Genomic DNA, 11,714 nt, shown 5'->3' on the forward strand with positions numbered 1-11,714 from the left:
TAAACTCAGATGTTGAGCTACCCTATTAGGGGATTTACAAATCTAGGCCTGTTAGGACCTACCCGATTAAGGGATTTTGTTGTTGTAACTGTTAGGATAACAACAGTTCAAATGATCTTCATGTAACACTTTTGTGTATGATAAGATCCACTTTAGTTCCTCCAAAACTTTAACAACACATCAATACAAAGCTTCAATAATCACCGCACAATTAGAATCTCAATATTTGCCTTCGATCTCATACATGCATTCATAACTCATCACACTTTTTATAGACATCAAATTAGTCGGCTAACAACCTTGGAACAATTTCTTAGGTTGAATAAATCTAGACAAACTAACATTGCATGTCGAACTTATGTCGGCCACTGATATAAGAAATAAAAAACAAGACAAAACCTGTGCCAGTTTATCGATTTAAGTGACTTTATCACTACCGGTTAAGTGTTCATCAGAATGCCTACTCTATACATCAAATCTCACTTGTTCGGTTGAATCTTCCAATGCGGTCATGAACATAGCTCCAAATACCCATCTCCATCATTTCTTTAAAACCGCATCATCCAACTCTTCATCAATCACCTATACTGGTTGCATGAATGCAACTATGTTCCCGCTTACCGGTTGAGGACCTATTTGCTTGTTCATTGGTAAACTATCTTATGTACCAGTTGGCTTCCAAGACTTAGATGACTACAAAAACATTGTTGCCATAAATAACAACATAAGACTTAGTGATCAAACATGAATCTCAATCTCTTCATCACATTCACCAATCAATCATATCACCAACAGTCTTGACCGGTTCAATCAAATGCCAACATTCTCCCCCTTGGCATTGATGGCAACACTTAGGAAAATTTTTGTCAACTAAGTATGCAATACAAAAATTGACTTCATGACATATACTCCCCCTTAGGAATTACATGCTATTAAAATACTTATACTACTACTCCCCCTTTACTTTTACATACAAAATTTTGACTAACTCTTCAACTATTACTCCCCCTTTGACAACAATGCCAAACAAAGAAGTAAATACATGAAAGATAAATACATGTTACATCAAAATGTGCATCAAAATTGCAATAGCATATATGAATGTCTTTACAATGCAATCTTAGAAAAAGCATCACTAAAATGAGATTTGAATTGCTTCACATCATTATGCCAGCTCTCCAAAATAGTACCGGTTATCTTCACACGTGTCCTTATCTGTCCAGCAAGCTCCTCCATGGAATCTATGGTACTCATCTCTAGTGTTGCAAGGATGGCTTCAGTTTCCTTATAAGATCTTTGCAATATTTCTACCTTCGGTATCAGCTGTGTTTGTAATTCCTGCAGTGATCTGATCCTCTTAACTTGTTCATTTTCATAACCTTTCAGCTTATGTTGAAGTTCTACAACCAATCTTCCAAAATTGATAGCACACTCATTAAGGGGCTTGAATGACTCACTAAGAACTTCAAATTTTTTCTCAACTTCCTCCTTCTTCAGATCAACACAAAACAATGAAAATTTCAAAATAGTCGAGAGGATTTTACCTCTAGTTTCAAATCCTTCTTTCAAATAGTCCTTATTGATAGTCAAGGCAACTTTACCTTTATCAATTTCATTCATCAATTGCTCAGTTCTTTTCTTCTTGTAATTCTTCTCAACACTAATATAAGTTGCATCTTCAAATGATTTCATTTTCTCTCCAGCATCAGAAACAAGTTGTCCAATCTTATTAATAGGAGTAACAAAATTATCTGTATCAGTCTCCGATAGAAGACTAGACAAAATCTCAACAACATTCTTTATTGTTTGTGCCTCCTTTTGTTGTTCTTTCATCCTCTTCTTCTTGGTCTAGGATTGCATGACGGTTGTAATCTCCATCAACTCAGTTGAGCTCAAATTGTCCATGTATAGTGCTCCTTTGATGCTTATAGAATCATCATCATCTTCATAAACAATTTTATTTTTAGAATCAAGTGAAAGTGATAAAGGTGTCACTTTAGGCACATTATCCTCTATTTTCTTTTCTTAGTTTTCTCTTCTACCTTGTCCTCTTTCTTTTCTTCTATCTTATTTTCCTTTGTGTTCTTCTCTGCATCTTCGAGCTTATCTTTTGTCACTTCCTCTTTTTTTCACTTTCCTCATCCTTTTCAGTTTCCTGTACCGGTGGGGGCTGCGTATCAACAGTTTGACTTACTACCGGTGGCTCCTCATCCTTCTTTTCTTCTTCATCTTTCTTTTCTTCCTGTCTCTATTCTTGTTCATGTTGCTCAGACATTTGAACATCAACATCATGTACATCTACATTGTCAATATCATCAACGTCATCATTATTACCGGTATCATCATCATCAGGGATAATCGCAACTTCCATTTGTGTGTTCACGGGTTGATCATCTACCGGTTGATCACCCATCACAATTTCATCAGGCTCAAAATCAATTATTTTAACACCTTTCAGAAGATCTTCAACCTTAAACCTTTCCGGTTCATCTTCCTTACCTTCTTCCTCTTTATTCGAAATCAGACCCGGTACCTTCTTCAAAATTTGTTCAGTCTCCTTCGAACTCAGACTCTTCTTCATCAGCATCTACCAGTTTTTTTGCTTGTTTCTTTTTCCTTTTACCAGTCTTAACCAATGCAGAAGGTGGTTCAACAATCTTACCTTTTTACCAAAACTGAATCTTTGAAGGTTTCTCCTTCTTAACAACTGTTGGTTTTTCTTTCTCTGCAGCTCTTTCCTTTCCAGCTCTTGTCTTCATACTGGTGGAGGTACCGACGGGAGCACTTGATGTTCCGTCTTGATGAGCAACATGCTTTGCTCTTGCTTTAGCAATGGCTTCTATTGGTCCCCAAATGGGTTTACACTGCAAGAGGCAGAAACCAAGTTGATTCTTCAAATATCTATGGAGATGCCAACTCCAACAATTAAAATCCTCAAGAACTTGGACCAGCTGACAAGGATTCAGACAAATCTTTCTACACTTTGGGCTCTGCAAAACTTGGGAGGGTGATCCCTTAATGAATTTTATGATCTCTGCACCATACTCAAAAGTTCACTAAAACAAACTAGATACTCTCATATACAGGCTCAACAACAGGGAGAATGATCAAGGATGGAAAATCTTTCAGTGATCCTCAACCTAATTGGAGCATGAGATGGGTAAAACACACAATAATAGACATGAATTGAAATATATTATGATAATCAACCATTTTATAGCAAGGACAGATGAATGGGGATCAAAACTGACTGTAAAGACTAAGACAAGCTAATGACCAGTGCCTTATTCCATTGGGGAGTCAAATTCATGAAATATATGGTGAATTGTGGCATAAATAATCTGATAGCATACTGATCTAAGAATATATTTCCTTACAATATATCTCAACTATAACCCAAGCCCAAACTACTTATCAAAATTTATGCACAAGCCCTACCACTATGCAATTTTGTTTAAGCATTTAATTAACCCCTTGGATCAAAGCATAAACACAAATCACATACATCATAACAATGCATTGAAAGAAACAAACCCTTGATTTATTTCATTCAAAAGATAGCAAAATCATACATTGGAGAGAAATAAGCCTGAATTCTATTTCATTTATTCAAATGCTATATCTGCCATGAAACAGTATACAATTCAGTCATTCAAAACCTGCATAAAATATGACATAAGACTCATTCTATTTTACTCTGCAAAAGACTCTACACTTTTCTCATTCCACCTAAAACGTGCTACTTGGGACCTATGATTCTAACCAAGCAAAACAAAGTACAAAAATTAAATTCAGAACCCTTTCTCATGGCCTTGAATTCCCGTTTATAGAAACAAGGGAGCAAATAAGCTACGGGCTAGAGGAGACACCTGTCATTCAAAAATGACCAGTCATCATAATTCTGTTACAAAAATATTCCTCTATTGCTAAAAAATTCTACTTACATTTCATCCCTCTTTGTTGGTGTCGATGAAAATTTGATACGAGCTCACCTTGTCATTGCTCATGATATATTGGGTTCATTTCCCAAAGAAATAACCACTGCAAGATGCCAAAACATTTTAAACACACCAAAAAACCCTAACTTTGCACTGCGAGAGCTCGTTCCAATCTTCTTTGGTTCTTAAAATTTCTCTACTCATGCTCGAAATGCCTTTGGTAAATTGAGATGAGAAGACATATTTTTTACCATACCTCTATTAGCAGACTAGACCTTGTTTGTCATTACTTGCTCGCGCATGCGAAGAAACAATGCCAATTCATTTTGAAATGAATTTTGAATCTCAACCGTCGATCTTCCTCCATGTTGGCACATCATATGATCCATACTGGTGAATCTAACATTGACCATCACATGTGGCAAGTGGGCCCATCAAAGTTATGACGTGACACCTCCAACTCACCACCATCTCACCTTGGTCAGCGACTATCTCACCCCGGTCCATGGTTCCACTGTCAACTTACCCCGACCTGCCTTAGACATGTGGCATCATCTCGTGATGTCGCGATTCATAATCTTCCCACATCTTTCTTCACGTGGTTACGAGGATCGTTGGATTTGTCTGCACTTTATCTCACTTCTATTGTGATCGCCTAACACTGGCCGCTAACCCTCGAGCACTTTTTGGATCTAGATTAAAACATCATCATCCATTGAAGCACGTGCAGATAAGAAAAGCCCTTAGTAACTCGGACCTTACCCATTGAGAACTGGTAACATCAAATGTTTGAAAAGTGAGACGGTCGACTCACCCTTCCTGCTTGGGACACGTGGCATCATCTCGTGATGCTGCAGTCCTTATCTTCCTTTCACCTTTGACTATGGGGTAGCATGGGTCATCAGATCTTCTCGCAGTTTAACTGCCGACCAAAATATTAAAACGTTAGACTTAAGAAAATATAATAGGGGCTGGCTAAAGAATTAAAGGGGCCCGCTAGATGATAAGGAAATACTAAAGCGAGGACATAGATAAATATAAGGGGCCGACATCTAATAACTTTTAACCTAGAGAACACAAGGCCCCACCAATGAACTTAGACCCTCAGCTTTAATGAAAAAAGGTAATGCACAAATAGAAAAGTGTTAGGGTTTAAATAAAAGACTTAAACAAAATACACAAACCCTAAACCCTGTGATGAAGAGAAAGACTAATTCAAAATTACCAAAATTTTAACTAGGGCATGAAGAATTTTTTGTGCATTCATTTTTAGGACTATCAGTGGCTCTAGTTGGGGACGATCATTACTCAGGAATGATGCAAGAATCCAGAATGTCAGGTGGAGAAGACCATTGTAGAGCAGACCAAAAGGAAGTTACCTGGACAGGTCAACTCAAACAGAAAGGAAACTACACTACTTATGTACAAGACCTAAACTAATGCTCATGGAAAATGGTTACTTTTAAAAAAGTAGAGCTTCAAGAATTGCCCATGAACATGCAATTCAAGAAGAAAAGATTACTACTCCATTGGGCATAAAGTCAAAAGGTTCACTCTACCCCAAGCTACTTGTGGCTTGAAGGTCAAACCATAGCTGATGGCCCAAGGCCATCTAAAAAGGTTAGGCAATGCTTTCCTCTATCATAAACATGGTTTTCCTTTGATTACACTGAAACCAATATGAAAGTATAGCTGAAATGCCATGATTCAAACATGTTGGCATTTTTTAATCCAAATACCCTGCTTAAAATTATCATTGCACTCACTATTGAACCTCTGAAACTTATGCAATTATTGAAAATTTAAAACATTGTGTGACCAAAACAAGTCACACTCACTGAAAAACACACTTCCATGTTGAACACAACATGCATCATGGCTTGAATCATTGTCACACTCAAGATAGACATCTCCCTGCTGAAAAAGTAAAAACTCACATTCTGATATACAACTGGGAAAGTAGGCCTCATTCAAATTATTAGTTTTCTTATCAAAAGAGGAACTCTCAAAATAATCCACCTTCCCATTGTCTATAATAAGCAAATTGTCATCAAGAGAAGGAAAAGGAGCACAATTGATCCTCTCATGCAACTGTAAATCATCAAGCTGAAAAAATATTTCAACCTCTGGCTCTGAGTCCCATTTGATGTCATTCACATCAGCAACATGGGTGCATTCTAGAATATCACATTCACTTCTCCATTATCCCTCATATGTATACATTTTGTCTTCCCACTCACATAAAAATTCATTATCCTGGGGTTCAACACACTGGGCTGGGGGTTTGCATCTACTTGGTAAATTGGATTCATCATCACACTCTCCTAGCTTATCACCACTTTGATCATAGCCACCAAGAGCCACTTCCCCCTCATGTGCACCATCATTTTCACAAAGAGTGCCATCATTAGTATCCATACTCATGCTGCTAAAAGAAAAAACTAAGTTTATATCAGCATGTAAATCCTCATTATCAACACACATGTCAAAGTTGAAATCAAAGAATCCCATGCATTCAAGCTCTTTGTCCTCTTGTATATCAGTTGGTTCCATCATGGGAAGGAAATTGATAGTAGATGCATTACTTAATGCATCATAAGAGACAACCTCACTGTCAAAAACCAAATCAGCAAGGTGCATAAGTTCATTACTCTTTCCATGTGCATATCTCAGGTACTCCGTTGCTAGCAATTCTGAGATTTCTTCACTTCTATTTAGATTTCTTCACTGCTGATAGAACATGTGTCCTCTTGCTCACTAACATGTCCCATACTACTATCCTCCTCAACTGAAAACCCACTGGATTCATGAGAGCATGTGTTTTTTATGTTATGGGAGATTGCATCTCCAACAACCTTCTCAAAATTACAGTTACCACTAGGAAGAGAATGCTGACCTTGTAGATGTTTATTTCCATCTTCATTTAGGCTACCATGGCATTCATTTTCAGGTTCATGCTCTTCAACCATCTGCTTCTCACACACATTGTCTTCTTCATGTTGATCATGTGACTGATCTTTAACAACATAGGGAGCATCATTACTAACTTGTGTAATATCATCACACTCTTGCTCAGCCTTGTCATTATCAACATGCAAAATTTCACCATCTAGCAACATCTTAGACTTGACATCTTCAAATATGTCAATCCATGCAACCATCTTATCTATATTAGCCGGTTTTGTTCTCCTTGGCCAATTAACAACATCAAGTTCATAGACTTGCAAAAATAAGTCTACCCACTCAGAATCTTGAAGCATAAAACTCATAGGAATACTTTGTAATGCCTTCAAAAATCTGGACAACAACGCATAAGGGTGCTCACCCACTTGTGTTTTTATGTCCAGCTAAGCGTTGACATACATCATTGGGTTCTCAACACAGGAGATTTGCTCTTGTGCTATTTGGGGCTGATAAACTTGCTCATACTGCTGAAAAGTATAGGATGGGACAATAGGGACACATATGCTTTGAGATGTACATTCAATACTTGACACATGTTGCTCTTGTGCATACATTATATCCTCACATGCTCGAAAAATTTGAGGACTAGGAGGCTATTCATGACTTACTATATCATAGTTGTGTCTCTCCAAAAACAACCTCCTCAAGCAATCCCATGAAGACACACTTTGTGCTGCTAAATATTCATACCGGTCCTTTGCACCATCTTTCAATGATCTCACAAAGAACTTCATGACTACATCTTCATTGCAAAGCTGATAATCTTCAACAAACTCACTGAATAACTTGACATGGTGGAGTGCTGACTCAGATTCTTGTGCATGAAACAAAGGCACTTTATCCTTAAAGTCAATGGGGAAGGGATGTGGGTACCCTTCAATGTTGCTGAAATTTAAAGGTTTATATTGCTTAGGGATGAAAACCCTTCTAGGATGACCTCCCTCAAGCTGTTGATCACTCATTATACCAGGGACAACATTATGACCATACATCTTGCTTGTCTTTACAAGCTTCTAATTCAAACTTCACAATTACACATCTCTTGATTCTCTTTTTCAACAAGGTCTTAAGTAAAAGCAGAACATAAATAAGACTAAAATATCAAACTTAAGACTTTTGAATGAACCTATTACAAAGATTGCATACTTCTCCCAGCATTGCAACACCTCCTTATCATCATATGTCATCATATGAATTCCATCCTCAACTTGTTAGGGTACTTCATCATAAGAGCTCAAATCTACTTCATCTCTACTGCAAATTCTTTGGTTCTTCTTGCTTCTTCTTCAAATAATGCACACTGGTGCAGAGATCTTATAGTCACCACTCACAACTTGTGAGGTATTGAAATATGGACAAATCTAGATAGACTTACATTGAAAGATGAATTACAATAGATTCTTAGGCAACATTTATGAGAATTGATTCAACTGACAAGGGATGGACTTAACAAGTTCATGACTCTATAAGCTCATGATGCAGGAGCATAACTCAACCATCAAATCATAGAAAGACATGGAAAACTCTATGCAATGTCCCCAACATATCATCATTTTGTTGGTGACTCGGATGGGACAATCTCAACTATATATTGGGCCAATATTTTCTAACTAGAGATTTTCCATAATTTTCCCCAGCAGAGTCGCCATTTTGTTGGTTCCCAAATGGGTTTACACTTCAAGAGGTAGAAACCAAGTTGATTCTTAAAAAATCTATGGAGATGCCAACTCTAACAATTAAAATCCTCAAGAACTTGGACCAACTGAGAAGGATTCAGATAAATCCTTCTACACTTTGTGCTCTGCAAAACCCAGGAGGGTGATCCCTTAGTGAATTTTATGATCTCTTCACCATACTCAAAAGTTCACTAAAACAAAGCATATACTCTCATTTAAAGGCTCAACAACAAGGCGAATGCTTAAGGATGTCAAATCCTTCAGTGATCCTCAACCTAATTGGAGCATGAGATGGGTATAACACACAATAACAGACATGAATTGAAAGGTATTCTGATAATCAACCATTTTATAACAAGGACAGATGAATGGAGCACAAAATTGACTATAAAGACTAAGACAAGGTAATGACCAATTCCTTATTCCATTGGGGAGTCAAATTCATGAAATATATGGTGAATTACAACATAAATAATCTGATAGCATACTGATCTAAGAATATATTGCCTTATAATACATCTCAACTATAACCCAAGCCCAAACTACTTATCAAAATCCCTTCACAAGCCCTACCACTCTACAATTTTGTTTAAGCATTTAATTGAACCCTTGGATCAAAGCATAAACACAAATCACATACATCATATACTTAAAGCAAGCATCCTTGCTCGATTCTCCTTCCTAGCATTCTGTTGAGCGAAGTGAGCCCGATGAGAAGGTAAGCTTGAGCCTTTTCCTTATACCCCAGAAAAAGAAAGAAAAGCAAAAATTATAAAGAAAGAGAATTCTAGTTGGTGGGTGGGGGGAGCCCTTTTCAGGGTTTCAATCGACTTAGATTGATTGAACTCATCAATATATTAGAAAAAAAAGGCAATGCAATGGAAGAAATAAACCCTTGATTTATTTCATTCAAAAGATAGTAAAATCATACACTGGAGAGAAATAAGCCTGAATTCTATTTCATTTATTCAAATGCTATGTCTGCCATAAAACAATATACAATTCAGTCCTTCAAAACCTGCATAAAATATGTCATAAAACTCATTCTATTTTTCTCTACAAAAGACTCTACACTTTGCTCATTCCACCTAAAACCTACTACTTGAGACCTATGATTCTAACCAAACAAAACTCAATACAAAAATCAAATTTGGAACCCTGTCTCATGGCCTTGAATTCCTTTTTATAGAAACAAGGGAGAAAATAAGCTACCAGCCACAGGAGACACCTGTCATTCAAAAATGACCAGTCATCATAATTCTATTACAAAAATATTCCTCTGTTGCTCAAAATTTCTAACTACATTTCATACTTCTTTGCTATTGTCGATGAAAATCTGATAGGAGCTCACCTTGTCATTTCTCATGACATACTGGGTTCATTTCCCAAAGAAATAACCGCTACAAGATGCCAAAATGTTTTAAACGCACTAGAAAACCCTAACTTTGCACTGTGAGAGCTTGTTCCAATCTTCTTTGGTTCTTAAAATTTCTCTGCTCATGCTCGAAATGCCTTTGGTAAATTGAGATGACCAGAAATCTTTTTTACCATCCCTTTGTTAGTAGACTAGAACTTGTCCACCATTACCTACTCGTGCATGCGAAGAAACGATGCCAATTCATTTTGAAATGAATTTTGAATCTCAACCGTCGATCTTCCTTCATGTTGGCGCATCGCACGATCCATACTGGTCAATCTGACATTGACCATCACATGTGGCAAGCGGGCCTGTCAAAGTTATGACGTGGCACCTCCAACTCAACACCATCTCACCTTGGTTAGTGGTCGTCTCACCCTGGTCCATGGTCCCACCATCAGCTTACCCTATCCTGCCTCGGACACGTGGAATCATCTCGTGATTCTGCAATCCATAATATTCTCACATCTTTCTTCACGGGGTTACGAGGGTCATTGGATCTATCTGCACTTTATCTCATTGCCGCTATGACTGCCTAACACTGACTGCTAACCCTTGAGCACCTTTTGGATCCAGATTAAAATATCATCGTCCATTGAAGCACGTGCAGATAAAAAAGCCCTTAGTAACTCAAACCTTACCCATTGGGAATCAGTAACATCAAATGTTTAAAAATTCAGACCACCGGCTCACCCTACCCGCTTAGGACACATGGCATCATCTCATGATGTGGAGGTCCTTATCTTCCTTGAACCTTCGACTGCTGGGTAGTGCAAGTTGTCAGATCTGCTCGCGGTTTAATTATCAGCTGACTTATTAAAAAATTAGACTTAGGAAAATATAATAGGTGTTGGCTAAAAAATTAAAGGGGGCTTGCTAGACGATAAGGAAATACTAAAGCAAGGACATAGGAAAATATAAGGGGCCGCCATTTAATAACTTTAAATCTAGAGAACACAAGGCCCCGCAACAAACTTAGACCCTCAACTTTAATGAAAAAGGTAATGCAGAAATAGAACAGTCATAGTGTTTAAATAAAAGACTTAAACAAAATGCATAAACCCTAAGCCCTAAATCCTAAACCCTGTGACAAAGAGAAAGACTAATTCAAAATGACCAAAATTTTAACTAGGGCATGAAGAATTTTTTGTGCAGTCATTTTTAGGACTATCAAATTCTCTCCCAAGTACAAAAACTAATTGATTGATTGATTAAATATAAAGGTCTAAATCAAGCTTTTACAAAGTATTGACCTTAGGATGAGGTTGATTTATTAATAGATAATTGATGGATGATTGGATTGGAAGGTTGATTAAGTTGATGTGCTAAGTCCTCAAGGATGGAATAAAAATGATTATGGGAGAATGGATTGATGATAGGCAAAAGAAGGGGAAGGTAACCAAAGACTAGATTAATGATTGAATAGAGACATTAGTTGGGGATTGATGATCGTTTGGATGGATGAAAACTGATTGGGGGTTTGACTCAAATGAAGGAGGCAAAATAGGGGTTTGACAGTGACAAAGTGAAGATTGAAGGGTTTGGTCAAATTTGGGAATGTTTTGGATGTTATATACTCTTGGAAAGATAAATTAACCAATGACAAGAACATTGGCCAAGGCAACTCTTTATGACAATCGGGAAAGTGAAGGGGGCCTAGATTAGCCCAAACAAATTTTCACTAGTTTAACACAAATGAAGACACGCGTCAGACATACA

This window comes from Cryptomeria japonica, chromosome 10 (assembly GCF_030272615.1).
Source record: "Cryptomeria japonica chromosome 10, Sugi_1.0, whole genome shotgun sequence".
In the NCBI taxonomy this organism is placed as follows: Eukaryota; Viridiplantae; Streptophyta; class Pinopsida; order Cupressales; family Cupressaceae; genus Cryptomeria; species Cryptomeria japonica.